The 15,537-nt window shown below is 43.3% G+C and overlaps 1 protein-coding gene across 1 annotated transcript in view; it reads left to right on the plus strand.

Moving 5' to 3' along the window:
• LOC115156627 (cAMP-specific 3',5'-cyclic phosphodiesterase 4B) overlaps window positions 1-15,537 on the plus strand; it is a 168,907-nt gene that overhangs the window by 85,414 nt on the left and 67,956 nt on the right. The gene's annotated exons all lie outside the window — the stretch shown is intronic.

A 15,537-nucleotide genomic window follows, 5' to 3' on the forward strand; every position in this document is an offset into this window, starting at 1 on the left:
ACACTTGAACTGAGAAGAAGAGCATGTTAATAAGCAAACCTACATGATTTGTAGACTAGGTCACAGATTCAGAGGTCATGGTTTCAGTTTACATTTTCCAGGAACTGGTATATAAAGGGTCTGAATACTTATGTAAATGTAATATTTAATTAAAAAAAGTGTTGCAAACATTTCTAAACATGTTTTTCCTTTGTCATTATGGGGTATTGTGTGTAGATTAATGAGGGGGAAAAATGTATATTTAATACATTTTATAATAAGGATGTGACGTAACAAAATGTGGAAAAAGTCATGGGGTTTGAGTACTTTCCGAATGCACTGTACCTCTATCACTCCAGTGTCCCTGCACATTGTAAATATGGTATTGGAACTGAGCCTGTATATACAGTTGAAGTCGGAAGTTTTCAACCACTCCACACATTTCTTGTTAACAAACTATAGTTTTGGCAAGTCGGTTAGGACATCTACTTTGTGCATGATACAAGTCATTTTTCCAACAATTGTTTACAGGCAGATTATTTCGCTTCTAATTCACTGTATCACAATTCCAGTGTGTCAGAAGTTTACATACAGTTAGTTGACTGTGCCTTTAAACAGCTTGGAAAATTCCAGAAAATTATGTCATGGCTTTAAAAGCTTCGGATAGGCTAATTGACATAATTTGAGTCAATTGGAAGTGTACCTGTGGATGTATTTCAAGGCCTACCTTCAAACTCAGTGCCGCTTTGCTTGACATCATGGGAAAATCAAAAGAAATCAGCCAAGATTGTAGACCTCCACAAGTCTGGTTCATCCTTGGGACCAATTTCCAAACGCCTGAAGGTACCACGTTCATCTGTACAAACAATAGTACGCAAGTATAAACACCATGGGACCACGCAGCCGTCATACCGCTCAGGAAGGAGATGCGTTCTGTCTCCTAGAGATGAGCGTACTTTGGTGCGAAAAGTGCAAATCAATCCAAGAACAACAGCAAAGGACCTTGTGAAGATGCTGGAGGAAACAGGTACAAAAGTATCTATATCCACAGTAAAACGAGTTCTATATCGACATAACCTGAAAGGCCGCTCAGCAAGGAAGAAGCCACTGCTCCAAAACCGCCATAAAAAAGCCAGACTACGGTTTGCAACTGCACATGGCCATAATGACCATAGTTATGTTTGGAGGAAAAAGGGGGAGGCTTGCAAGCCGAAGAACACCATGCCAACCATGAAGCATGGGGGTGGCAGCATCATGTTGTGGGGTGCTTTGCTGCAGGAGGGCCTGGTGCACTTCACAAAATAGATGGCATCATGAGGAAAGAAAATGATGTGGCTATATTGAAGCAACATCTCAAGACATCAGTCAGGAAGTTAAAGCTTGGTCGCAAATGGGTCTTCCAAATGGACAATGACCCCAAGCATACTTCCAAAGTTGTGGAAAAATGGCTTAAGGTTACGGTCAAGGTATTGGAGTGGCCATCACAAAGCCCTGACCTCAATCCAAAAGAAAATGTGTGGGCAGAACTGAAAAACCGTGTGCGAGCAAGGAGGCCTACAAACCTGACTCGGTTACACCAGCTCTGTCAGGAGGAATGGGCCAAAATTCACCCAACTTATTGTGGGAAGCTTGTGGAAGGCTACCCGAAACGTTTGACCTAAGTTAAACAATTTAAAGGCAATGCTACCAAATACTAATTGAGTGTATGTAAACTTCTGACCCACTGGGAATGTGATGAAAGAAATAAAAGCTGAAATAAATAATTCTCTCTACTATTATTCTGAAATTTCACATTCTTAAAATAAAGTGGTGACCCTAACTGACCTAAGACAGGGACTTTTTACTAGGATTAAATGTCAGGAATTGTGAAAAACTGAGTTTAAATGTGTTTGGCTAAGGTGTATGTAAACTTCCGACTTCAACTGTAGCTTCTTACTTTCTCGAGTTCTTTCTTAATTTTATTTCTCGTGTATTTTTGTTCTACCTCATGTTATTTTTAATGCTCCATTGATATTGATTACTAGATTATTGGACTTGGAGCTTGCAAGAAAGGCATTTCACTGTACTTGTGCACTTCACATTAAAACTTGAAACTTAAAAAATAACACATTGTTTGAACTGCACGTCACTAATAGCAACAGTCGTCGACAAGCTCATGTTTCAAATGTATAAAAGCCTGTGAGGGCAGTGGGATTAACAGAGTTTTCTTCAATAAATAAGTTGTTTAAATGGTTTAATAATTTAACAGTGCACCAAAGGTACAGTACTTGCTACTGTGATTCCTGAAATGCAGAGCCTATTGGAATATTTTTTGAATCTGAAATTATACTTTTGTTACATTGTTTGCTAGCAAGTATAACAGTACTAATATTGTCTATCAACTGTAAAAATGTAGTGCAACAGAGCCAGTTACAACTGAAGTATCTGATCATCAATGAATTCGAGAAAAAGCTATTTGTTTTTTAACACAGCGGCCGAGGTATGCACTTTTTTCATTTGGGGGAAAATCCTTTTCAAATATTTTAATCCATTGATATTACAAAATATATTTGTGTTGACTATGATTATGGCATGGGAATATAAGAGCGTCTTCGAGGCTAAATCAACTTACAAACTAGACTATAGGCTACCGGCCGGCATTGCGCAAATATGGTGTTTCTAAAAGTGAATTCAAAGGTTTAGAATAGTTGGACATCATTCCATGTCATCATTCCATCCCTTTGGCTGTGTTTGGCCCAAGGCCCATGACCCTTTACTGAGTGTCTCCTACCCTGTCCTACTCCCTACTCCCCTCTACTCCACATCTCTGGTCAGACACTGCAGAGTACGTCATCCCCTCTTTTCCCCTTGAGGGCATTTTGCTTTTCCACTGCTCTAACACAGTAATGGATACATTCATTTGTTTAAATCCAGAATTTTAAACCCAAATTACCTGGGGTCAATGTCAGTTTTGCAGTTATCATGGGGGCCACAAAAAGCAGCTTGTGTGCCTGATGTGGCCCCCAAACTGCTATAGTAGACACTATTAATATTAATGAATGTGGAACTGAGAGCATTTTAGCAACATGAAATCTTATTAAAATCTTTTCATATACACCTCCAGGAAGAATATGATGCCTTTTTTTTTAACTGGTATATAAAGGGTCTGAATACTTATGTAAAAGTTATATTTCATTTTTTTAAATGTTGCAAACATTTCTAAACACATGTTTTTCCTTTGTCATTATGGGGTATTGTGTGTAGATTGAGGGGGAAAAAATGTATATTTAATCAATTTTATAATAAGGCTGTAATGTACAGTGAGGGGAAAAAAGTGTTTGATCCCCTGCTGATTTTGTACGTTTGCCCACTGACAAAGAAATTATCAGTCTATAATTTTAATGGTAGGTTTATTTGAACAGTGAGAGACAGAATAACAACAAAAAAATCCAGAAAAACGCATGTCAAAAATGTTATAAATTGATTTGCATTTTAATGAGGGAAATAAGTATTTGACCCCCTCTCAATCAGAAAGATTTCTGGCTCCCAGGTGTCTTTTATACAGGTAACGAGCTGAGATTAGGAGCACACTCTTAAAGGGAGTGCTCCTAATCTCAGCGTGTTACCTGTATAAAAGACACCTGTCCACAGAAGCAATCAATCAATCAGATTCCAAACTCTCCACCATGGCCAAGACCAAAGAGCTCTCCAAGGATGTCAGAGACAAGATTGTAGACCTACACAAGGCTGGAATGGGCTACAAGACCATCGCCAAGCAGCTTGGTGAGAAGGTGACAACAGTTGGTGCGATTATTCGCAAATGAAAGAAACACAAAAAAACTGTCAATCTCCCTCAGCCTGGGGCTCCATGCAAGATCTCACCTCGTGGAGTTGCAATGATCATGAGAACGGTGAGGAATCAGCCCAGAACTATACGGGAGGATCTTGTCAATGATCTCAAGGCAGCTTGATCCATAGTCACCAAGAAAACAATTGGTAACACACTACGCCGTGAAGGACTGAAAACCTGCAGCGCCCGCAAGGTCCCCCTGCTCAAGAAAGCACATATACATGCCCGTCTGAAGTTTGCCAATGAACATCTGAACGATTCAGAGGACAACTGGGTGAAAGTGTTGTGGTCAGATGAGACCAAAATGGAGCTCTTTGGCATCAACTCAACTCGCCGTGTTTGGAGGAGGAGGAATGCTGCCTATGACCCCAAGAACACCATCCCCACCGTCAAACATGGAGGTGGAAACATTATGCTTTGGGGGTGTTTTTCTGCTAAGGGGACAGGACAACTTCACCACATCAAAGGGACGATGGACGGGGCCATGTACTGTCAAATCTTGGGTGAGAACCTCCTTCCCTCAGCCAGGGCATTGAAAATGGGTCGTGGATGGGTATTCCAGCATGACAATGACCTAAAACACACGGCCAAGGAAACAAAGGAGTGGCTCAAGAAGAAGCACATTAAGGTCCTGGAGTGGCCTAGCCAGTCTCCAGACCTTAATCCCATAGAAAATCTGTGGAGGGAGCTGAAGGTTCGAGTTGCCAAACGTCAGCCTCGAAACCTTAATGACTTGGAGAAGATCTGCAAAGTGGAGTGGGACAAAATCCCTCCTGAGATGTTTGCAAACCTGGTGGCCAACTACAAGAAATGTCTGACCTCTGTGATTGCCAACAAGGGTTTTGCCACCAAGTACTAAGTCATGTTTTGCAGAGGGGTCAAATACTTATTTCCCTCATTAAAATGCAAATCATTTTATAACATTTTTGACATGCGTTTTTCTAGATTTTTTTGTTGTTCTTCTGTCTCTCACTGTTCAAATAAACCTACCATTAAAATTATAGACTAATCATTTCTTTATCAGTGGGCAAACATACAAATTCAGATACAAATCAAATCAAATGTATTTATATAGCCCTTCGTATATCAGCTGAAATCTCAAAGTGCTGTACAGAAACCCAGCCTAAAACCCCAAACAGCAAGCAATGCATGTGAAAGAAGCACGGTGGCTAGGAAAAACTCCCTAGGAAAAACTCCCTAGAAAGGCCAAAAACCTAGGAAGAAACCTAGAGAGGAACCAGGCTATGAGGGGTGGCCAGTCCTCTTCTGGCTGTGCCGGGTGGATATTATAACAGAACATGGTCAAGATGTTAAAATGTTCATAAATGACCAGCATGGTCAAATAATAATAATCATAGTAGTTGTCGAGGGTGCAACAAGCACGTCCGGTGAACAGGTCAGGGTTCCGTAGCCGCAGGCAGAACAGTGGGAACTGGAGCAGCAGCATGGACAGGTGGACTGGGGACAGCAAGGAGTCATCATGCCAGGTAGTCCCGAGGCATGGTCCTAGGGCTCAGGTCCTCCGAGAGAAAGAAAGAAAGAGAGAAAGAGAGAATTAGAGAGAGCATATTTAAATTCACACAGGACACCGGATAAGACAAGAGAATACTCCAGATGTAACAGACTGACCCTAGCCCCCCGACACATAAACTACTGCAGCATAAATACTGGAGGCTGAGACAGGAGGGATCAGAAGACACTGTGGCCCCATCCGATGATACCCCCGGACAGGGCCAAACAGGCAGGATATAACCCCACCCACTTTGCTAAAGCACAGCCCCCACACCACTAGAGGGATGTCTACAACCACCAACTTACCGTCCGAAGACAAGGCCGAGTATAGCCCACTTAGATACAGATAATTCAAATACTTTTTTCCCTCACTGTAACAAAATGTGGAAAAAGTCAAGGGGGTCTGAGTACTTTCTGAATGCACTGTACCTCTATCACTCCAGTGTACCTGCACATTGTAAATATGGTATTGGAACTGAGCCTGTATATACAGTTGAAGTCGGAAGTTTACATACACTTAGGTTGGAGTCATTAAAACTTGTTTTTCAGGTCACTCCACAAATTCCTTGTTAACAAACTATAGTTTTGGCAAGTCGGTTAGGACATCTATTGTGTGCATGACACAAGTAATTTTTCCAACAATTGTTTACAGACAGATTATTTCACTTATCATTCGCTGTATCACAATTCCAGTGGGTCAGAAGTTTAAAGGCACATTCAACTTAGTGTATGTAAACAGCTTGGAAAATTCCAGAAAATTATGTCATGGCTTTAGAAGCTTCTGATAGGCTAATTGACATCATTTGAGTCAATTGGAGGTGTACGTGTGGATGTATTTCAAGGCCTACCTTCAAATTCAGTGCCTCTTTGCTTGACATCATGGGAAAATCAAAAGAAATCAGCCAAGACCTCAGAATTCTTTGGGAGGCACATCCTTGGGAGCAATTTCCAAATGCCTGAAGGTACCACGTTCATCTGTACAAGCAATAGTACGCAAGTATATACACCATGGGACCACGCAGCCGTCATACCGCTCAGGAAGGAGACGGGTTCTTTAAAAAAATATATATTTCATCTTTATTTAACCAGGTAGGCCAGTTGAGAACAGGTTCTCATTTACAACTGCGACCTGGCCAACATAAAGCAAAGCTGTGCAACACATACAACAACACAGTTACACATGGAATAAACAAATGTACTGTCAACAACACAATAGAAAAAGTCTATATACAGTGTGTGCAAATGGCGTGAGGTGGTAAGGCAATAAATAGGCCATAGTAACGAAGTTATTACAATTTAGCAAATTTAACACTGGAGTGATAGATGTGCAGATGAAGTGCAAGTAGAAATACTGGTGTGCAAAAAAGTAAATAAAACAATATTGGGATGAGGTAGGTAGTGACCAGTGAAATATACTTTCTGGAGCGTGTGCTATGGGTGGGTGCTGCTATGGTGACCAGTGAGCTGAGATAAGGCGGGGCTTTACCTAGCAAAGACTTATAGATGACCTGGAGCCAGTGGGTTTGGCGATGAATTTGAAGCGAGGGCCAGCCAACGAGAGCATACAGTTGCAGTGAGGGTAGTATATGGGGCTTTGGTGACAAAACGGATGGCACTGTGATAGACTGCATCCAATTTGCTGAATAGAGTGTTGGAGGCTATTTTGTAAATGACATCACCGAAGTCAAGGATTGGCAGGATAGTCAGTTTTACGACGAGGGTATGTTTGGCAGCATGAGTGAAGGATGCTTTGTTGCGAAATAGGAAGCCGATTCTAGATTTAATTTTGGATTGGAGATGTTTAATATGAGTCTGGAAGGAGAGTTTACAGTCTAACCAGGCACCTAGGTATTTGTAGTTGTTCACATATTCTAAGTCAGAACCTTCCAGAGTAGTGATGCTAGTCAGGCGGGTGGGTGTAGGCAGCGATCGGTTGAAGAGCATGCATTTAGTTTTACTAGCGTTTAAGAGCAGTTGGAGGCCACGGAAGGAGTGTTGTATGGCATTGAAGCTCGTCTGGAGGTTAGTTAACACAATGTCCAAAGAAGGGCCAGAAGTATACAGAATGGTGTCGTCTGCTTATAGGTGGATCAGAGAATCACCAGCAACAAGAGCAACATCATTGATGTATTCAGAGAAAAGAGTCGGCCCGAGAATTGAACCCTGTGGCATACCCATAGAGACTGCCAGAGGTCCGGACAACAGGCCCGCCGATATGACACACTGAACTCTGTCTGAGAAGTAGTTGGTGAACCAGGCGAGGCAGTCATGTCAGAAACCAAGGGCTGTTGAGTCTGCCGATAAGAATGTGGTGATTGACAGAGTCGAAAGCCTTGGCCAGGTCTATGAAGACGGCTGCACAGTACTGTGTTTTATTGATGGCGGTTAGGATATCATTTAGTACCTTGAGCGTGGCTGAGGTGCACCCGTGACCAGCTCGGAAATCGGATTGCACCGCAGAGAAGGTATGGTGGGATTCGAAATGGTCGGTGATCTGTTCGTTAACTTGGCTGTGGAAGAATGTAGAAAGGCAGGGCAGGATGGATATAGGTCTGTAACAGTTTGGGTCTAGAGTGTCACCCCCTTTGAAGAGGCGGATGACTGTGGCAGCTTTCCAATCTTTAGGGATCTCGGACGATACGAAAGAGAGGTTGAACAGACTGGTAATAGGGTTTGCAACGATGGCGGCGGATAATTTTAGAAAGAGAGGGTCCAGATTGTCTAGCCCAGTTGATTTGTACGCGTCCAGGTTTTGCAGCTCTTTCAGAACATCTGTTATCTGGATGTGGGTGAAAGAGAAGCTGGGTAGGCTTGGGCAAGTAGCTGTGGGGGGTACGGAGCTGTTGGCCGGGGTTGGGGTAGCCAGGAGGAAAGCATGGCCAGACGTAGAGAAATGATTATCGTGGATTTATCGGTGGTGACAGTGTTTCCTAGCCTCAGTGCAGTGGGCTGTTGGGAGGAGGTGCTCTTATTCTCCATGGACTTTACAGTGTCCCAAAACATTTTGGAGTTAGAGCTACAGGATGCAAATTTCTGTTTGAAAAAGCTAGCCTTTGCTTTCCTAACTGACTGCGTGTATTGGTTCCTGACTTCTCTGAAAAGTTGCATATCGCGGGGAGTATTCGAAGCTAGTGCAGTGCGCCACAGGATGTTTTTGTGCTGGTCAAGGGCAGTCAAGTCTGGAGTGAACCAAGGGCTATCTCTGTTCTTAGTTCTACATTTTTTGAAAGGGGCATGCTTATTTAAGATTGTGAGGAAATTACTTTATAGAACGACCAGACATCCTCTACTGACAGAATGAGGTCAATATCCTTTCAGGATACCCGGGCCAGTTCGATTAGAAAGGCCTGCTCGCAGAAGTGTTTTAGGGAGCATTTGACAGTGATGAGGAGTGGTCGTTTGACCGCGGACCCATATAGGATGCAGGCAATGAGGCAGTGATCGCTGAGATCCTGATTGAAGACAGCAGAGGTGTATTTAGAGGGCAAGTTGGTCAGGATGATATCTATGAGGGTGCCCATGTTTACGGATTTAGGGTTGTACCTGGTGGGTTCCTTGATAATTTGTGTGAGATTGAGGGCATCTACCTTAGATTGTAGGACTGCCGGGGTGTTAAGCATATCCCAGTTTAGGTCATCTAATAGAACGAACTCTGAAGATAGATGGGGGGCAATCAATTCACATATGGTGTCCAGGGCACAGCTGGGAGCTGAGGGTGTGTATAACAGGCGGCAACAGTGAGAGACTTATTTCTGGAGAGATTCATTTTTTAAATTAGATCCTCGAACTGTTTGGGCATAGACCTGGAAAGTATGACAGAACTTTGCAGGCTATCTCTGCAGTAGATTGCAACTCCTCCCCCTTTGGCAGTCCTATCTTGGTGGAAAATGTTGTACTTGGGGATGGAAATGTCAGAATTTTTGGTGGCCTTCCTAAGCCAGGATTCAGACATGGCATAGACATCAGGGTTGGCGGAGTGTGCTAAAGCAGTGAGTAAAACAAACTTAGGGAGGAGGCTTCTGATGTTAGCATGCATGAAACCAAGGCTTTTACGGTTACAGAAGTTAACAAATGAGAGCGCCTGGGGAGACGCAGGGCCTGGGTTAACCTCCACATCACCCGAGGAACAGAGGAGGAGTAGGATGAGGGTACAGCTAAAGGCTATCAAAACTGGTTGTCTAGTGCGTTGGGGACAGAGAATAAAAGGAGCAGGTTTCTGGGCTTGGTAGGATAGATTCAGGGCATAATGTACAGACAGGGGTATGGTAGTGGTACAGTGGAGGTAAACCTAGGCATTGAGTGTCACGTCCTGAGCATAGTAAGTTGTTATTTTCTATAGTAGAGTGGTCAGGGCGTGACAGGGGGTGTTTTGGGTGGTTTTTCTATGTTGTCTATTTCTATGTTTAAGTTCTAGTTTGTCTATTTCTATGTAGGGGTTGTTTGGGTTGATCTCCAATTGGAGGCAGCTGATCCTCGTTACCTCTAATTGGAGGTCATATTTATGTTGATGTTTGTCCCGCTTGTTTTTGTGGGTAATTATCTTTTGAGTAGTGTGTTTTCCTCTCTGCGTCACGGTTTGTTGTTTTTGTGTTTCAGGTAAATTTATGTATTGCATTTAGTTTCACGGAATAAATAAATATGTGGAACTACAAACCCGCTGCATTTTGGTCCGATCCTTCAAACAGCCGTGACATTGAGTGACGATAAGAGAGATTGCATCTCTGGACGCACTACTTATGCTGAGTGAGGTCACCGCATGTGTGGGAGGTGGGACAAAAGAGGTATCTGAGGCATGTTGAGTGGGACTAGGGGCTCTGCAGTGAACTAAAACAATGATAACTATCCTAAACAACAGTATACAAGGCATATTGACATTAGAGAGAGACATAAAGCGAGGCATAATGCAATCACAGGTGTTGATTGGGAGAGCTAGCTAAGACAACAATGGGTAAGACAACAACAACAGGTAAAATGGCGATGAATGAGCAGAGAGGGTCAGTTAACTACACGCAGGGCCTGAGTTCGAGGCTGGGGCTGACAGATAAACAAAATAAACAAAATGGAGTACCGTAATTAATTAATGAACAGTCCAGCAGGCATCAGCTATGTAGCCAAGTGATCATAGGGTCCAGTGAACAGCAATAGATGAAACATGGAGGCCGCTAGGTAGTCGTTACTATGCTGGCAAGCGGGAGACACAGCGTTCCAAAAAAAAGTTAGCAGGTCGGGTCTAGTAGAAGCGTCTGCTCCGACGCCCGGGAAAGGCCGGTTGAGGGTACAACGGATGGAATTACATCGGCAGACCAGTCGTGACGGAAAGCGGGGCTCCGTGTCGACAAAGGGTCCAGGCCAGTTGGCAAAAGAGGTATTGTAGCTGGAGTAATTTTGTTTGCTAGCTGGGAGATGCGCCTAACTGGTGGCTAACTGGTGCTAGCTTTGGGACAAGGACATTAGCCACTATAGCCACTCGGTAGCAGCTAGCTAGCAGCAATGATCCGATGGAGAGGTCCAGAGCTTACGGCAAGAATCCGGTGGTGTTGTGGATTCTAGTCGTGTTAGTGAAGAGTCCGGGAGGTATCAGCTGTGTAGCCGAGTGATCATAGGGTCTACTGAGCAGGTCGGGAGATGGGCCTGGCTCAAGGCTAGCTTCGGGGCTGGGCCACTCGGTGGCAACTAGCTAGCTGCGAAGATCAGGAGTAGTGGTCCAGGGCTTCCGGCAGGAATCCGGTGTAGTGGAGAAAAACAATCTAATATGCACAGGGTTGACAACGCGCTGTGCAGACTGGGAGGCTGGAGAGTATTTTCCAGGCTAAAAGCGGCTGGTGTCTGTGCTAAAGGTAAAGGCCGCTAGCAGTGGCTAACAATGACTAACTAGCTAGTAGCTAATTAGCTGGTTAGCTTCTGATGGCTAGTTGCTGATGGAGGTTCTGGCTATAAGGTCTAAAAATAGCAGATCTGTATCACATTTGGTGAGGCGGGTTGCCGGAAGTTATATTTCCTTTAAAAATGGAAAAAGGGATTCAAAATATGTTGAAATATATACAAAAAAGACAAAATTTAAACGGGAGAACGACAAACAACGTCTGCACTGCTACGCCATCTTGGAAAAACCTACAGATGAACGTTCTTTGGTGCGAAAAGTGCAAATCAAAAAGGGGGAGGCTTGCAAGCCGAAGAACACCATCCCAACTGTGAAGCACGGGGGTGGCAGCATCATGTTGTGTGGGTGCTTTGCTGCAAGAGGGACTGGTGCACTTCACAAAATAGATGGCATCATGAGGTAGGACAAATATGTGGATATATTGAAGCAATATCTGAAGACATCAGTCAGGAAGTTAAAGCTTGGTCGCAAATGGGTCTTCCAAATGGACAATGACCCCAAGCATACTTCCAAAGTTGTGGCAAAATGGCTTAAGGACAACAAAGTCAAGGTATTGGAGTGGCCATCACAAAGCCCTGACCTCAATTCTATAGAAAATATGTGGGCAGAACTGAAAAAGTGTGTGCGAGCAAGGAGCCTACAAACCTGACTCAGTTACACCAGTTCTGTCAGGAGGAATGGGCCACAATTCACCCGACTTCAACTGTACATTTGATTGACATCTAAGCGATATGCTAAATGTGAATAGTCGTTCAAGTTCAGCATAGCTAGCTATCAAAGTGATTCACATTTCTTGCTAGCTAACCAAATGACACCTGCATCTCTAGCTGTAGCCACCGAAAAACAGTATGGGGGGGAAAAGTTGCCCACTCACCCACTCATCCAATGATATGACATCCTCCCAGCAGCTAGTTAGCTAGCTAGCTAACATTAGGCTCTGTGTTTTTAGCTTGCTAAATAAATAGATGCAATAGCCTATTAGCCACGTTATGACTGACTTGTGATCATTGCCCTTGCTAGTTTGATTGTATTGACATTCCCTGCCTTAGTTACGTTCATCCTTTTTTTTTCGAAAATATTGAAACTGAAACAGTGCATCCCGAATGGCTGCTTGGAGGCAGCAAACAATGTATCAGGCCGTCTGGGATTTACAACTTGATAGCAATATTTGTTGGACTACCAATAAATGTATTGGTGAATTAGCTATATTAATCATGCATTGAACTGCATCCATGTAGTCTGACTACAATGCCGTTATTCTACGTCATGGAATTCTGAGTGAAATAGAACCCATTTTTAAAACATCATAAAGTTGGTATTGTAGCATAAACTGGGAATTTGAAATTTTTACTGATATTATGATTGCCTGTTTGTTTCATATCGGCAAAGTAGTTAAAACGCTGTCAGTTCCACTTTAAGACGAGTAATAGTATTGCTAGGCATCTTCTTTGAGACGTTCACGTATGGGCGCACAAGCTAGCGTCATCATGCTCTTGTGATCAGTACTGTACTGATAGCTTCAAAGTGCTGGTGGAAGCATGGAATCGAACTTAGGCATCAGGCAGAGTTTTCACATGCTACCCATGGTTTTGATGTTTTCCTGAAGTCCACTATAAGCAATATCAGAGGTTTAACCTCGCAGCCAAAATATTTTTACACGGTGAAGGTTGCCCTCTGGTGGTGACTGTGCTGTCCTTTATTCTTTCATCTCTCACTTATTCTCGCTCTCGCTCTCTCTTTCAATCCCTCTCTGTCTTGCTCATGATACCAATCATCTTGTAATGTCCCCCCTTAGACAGACACAGTGGAACCAAGAGTCAGATGACTGCGCATACTACAGGAACAGAAAAAGACAGAGAGAGACAATCCATTCCATGTAGTCCAGCCCAGCTCTACCCTCAGCCAAGCCAATCCTGTGCCATCACACTGTTGACCTCTGGTCAGGGATCTTGTGCTCAGTGTGCGCGTGCGCGAGCAGAGCGTAGTGTCAGTGTGGTGTCTATCAGATCAGAGGAGGGGTGGGTGTGTGTGTGTGTGTGTGTGCTCCGAGTGTGTGTGATAACTTGATTAAAGAAAGGAGAAATCAAAATGTCCATCCGGAGGAGGAAGGAGAGAGGAGGAGGTGCAGGGGAGATGATGTACACCAGGTCACCGATCTTTCACAGGGGCAGGGTGCACTTTGACTTTAGTGAGGAGGTGGTCAGGAGTCGCTCCCCCTCCACCACTCACAGGTGACTCTTCTTTCTTGATTAGTTTCTTTTTTATTTTATCTCATACTTTTTTTAGTAGGTTGCAGTATTGGCATAAATACCTGTGTATGATAGATTGTAGGATGGCTGTGTTTCAGCGTTTACTTATTGTACAGTAAGTCATTTCAGATAGGATTGCCCTTGCACAATAACGATTTGCAAAGACATTGCTACTTTGGTGGTGCATTCCGCTGTGTTTGCAATGCAACGTGAAAACTTTGAATACACATTTACAGATGATGTACTGTACTAACATGCCGTGTTTCAGTGTAAGATTAAGTGTGTGTGTGTGTGTGTGTGTCAATGTGTGTGTTCCTACGCTTGTATTTGCCATCCATTATGTTAATCTGATCTCATGGTCGCTGGGAGGTGTGGGAGTAGGAAATGCCTCAGTGGGATATGGAGATATGTTCTGGGATAATCCTACATGTAGGGATTACAGTAGGGGTAAATGCTGCTGGGCAAATATTAAAATGGGAACAGTGTAGTTTCATTAACGATCTGCACTGATTTACAAGGCAGTCTGAGTGGTAGAGAGGAAAGAGATGTCAACCGTTGGGTCAGTATTCACAAAGCGTCTCATAATAGGAGTGCTAAATCTAGGATCAGGTCCCCTCTGTCCATATAATTATAATATGAAAGGCAAACCTGACCCTAGATCAGCACTCTTACCCTGAGAAGCTTTGTGAATACGGAACCTGGAGTCATAAGGCTACTGTATTAGAGGCTAAACTGTGAGGCTTTATATGTAGTAGTACAGTAGTGTGTTCTGCTGTTGGAGGATTAGCGAGTGTTCTGTGGACTATACATTAGTAGCACCTTAAGGTCATGCTGTGGTATGGTTTGATATTAACTGTGGATAGGGCAACAAAGCAGTTTTGGGTAGTGGCTTGGTGCATGTTGGATTTGGAGTGTGCACGTTTCAAATGTAAAGAAATACATGCAGGTGCGCGCACACACACACACACACACACACACACACACACTAGGTGCCTTATCTCTGTTTGTACACCTCTGTTTGTATCCCTCCCTCTGAGCAGGATATTCTATCTAGCATCTGCTCTGCTCAACTGCCTTGGCTGCTCACCTCTTGACCTCTCTGGCACTCTGTAATTTTTGGCGTCATCAGTAGAGGAAATCCGGTTATTATCTGTCAACAGCTTATGAGCCGTTCGCGTGTCATCTGCATCACACACAAGGCATTGCTGCCTTAGCTCTGTGCAGCGAAATTTGATGTGCGGATTAATTTTCTCTGTGTTGTGCTCAATGCCGATTCCGTCCAGTCGCAAGGGGCAATCCCCACAATGTATCTGCCTCCCCAGTCCCCACAAATGAATCCTCGGAACATTGAATTAAATAGTATAATACTGTATGTGTCTACGTCTCTCAGACCCTCACTGACAAGACATATAGGCCCAACAAGAATGCCGAAGTAGTAAAAAGATCCCCAACCAAATAGAACAACACAGCCGACTCATCTGATCAGACTACGGTCAATCTCATTTGTCATGACCTGATTTGGTTAAGTAATTATTTGTCATGACCCGATTGGTTAAGTCATTATTTGTCATGACCTGATTGGTTAATTCAGTGACAGTGAATGGATAATCCTCTCCTGCATCACTGTATGATCTCTCTGTCACCTACAGTACAGGTTTCACGTTTTATTAGTCGTATGTACAGGATACACATGGTAAACACTGTCCAACGAAATGCATACTTGCAGGTTCCTTCTCGACAATGCAACAATAACAAATAAAATATAAGAATATGAACATAAAGTAAATGGCTCATTAGTATAGAATAAACATTTTAGCATTTAACTCTACAGGTCTTATCATACAGTAGTTCACTTCACTGTGTCAGCTATTCAATGAATCAACTGTTTTTGAAGAGCCCTTTTTACATCACCAGTTGTCACAAAGTGCTTTCCAGAAACCTAGCCTAAAACCCCAATGGCTAGGAAAACTCCTTTTGGTACTGTTATCACAGTCTAGGTTTTCCGCTGATTTCAGTATTCAATATTTTATTTCTTATGATTATACTGTTTGCTGGCAAATTGCCACTCTGGGGTGGACTATTCTACT

The sequence above is a fragment of the Salmo trutta genome, chromosome 21 (assembly GCF_901001165.1).
Source record: "Salmo trutta chromosome 21, fSalTru1.1, whole genome shotgun sequence".
NCBI classification, from domain to species: domain Eukaryota; kingdom Metazoa; phylum Chordata; class Actinopteri; order Salmoniformes; family Salmonidae; genus Salmo; species Salmo trutta.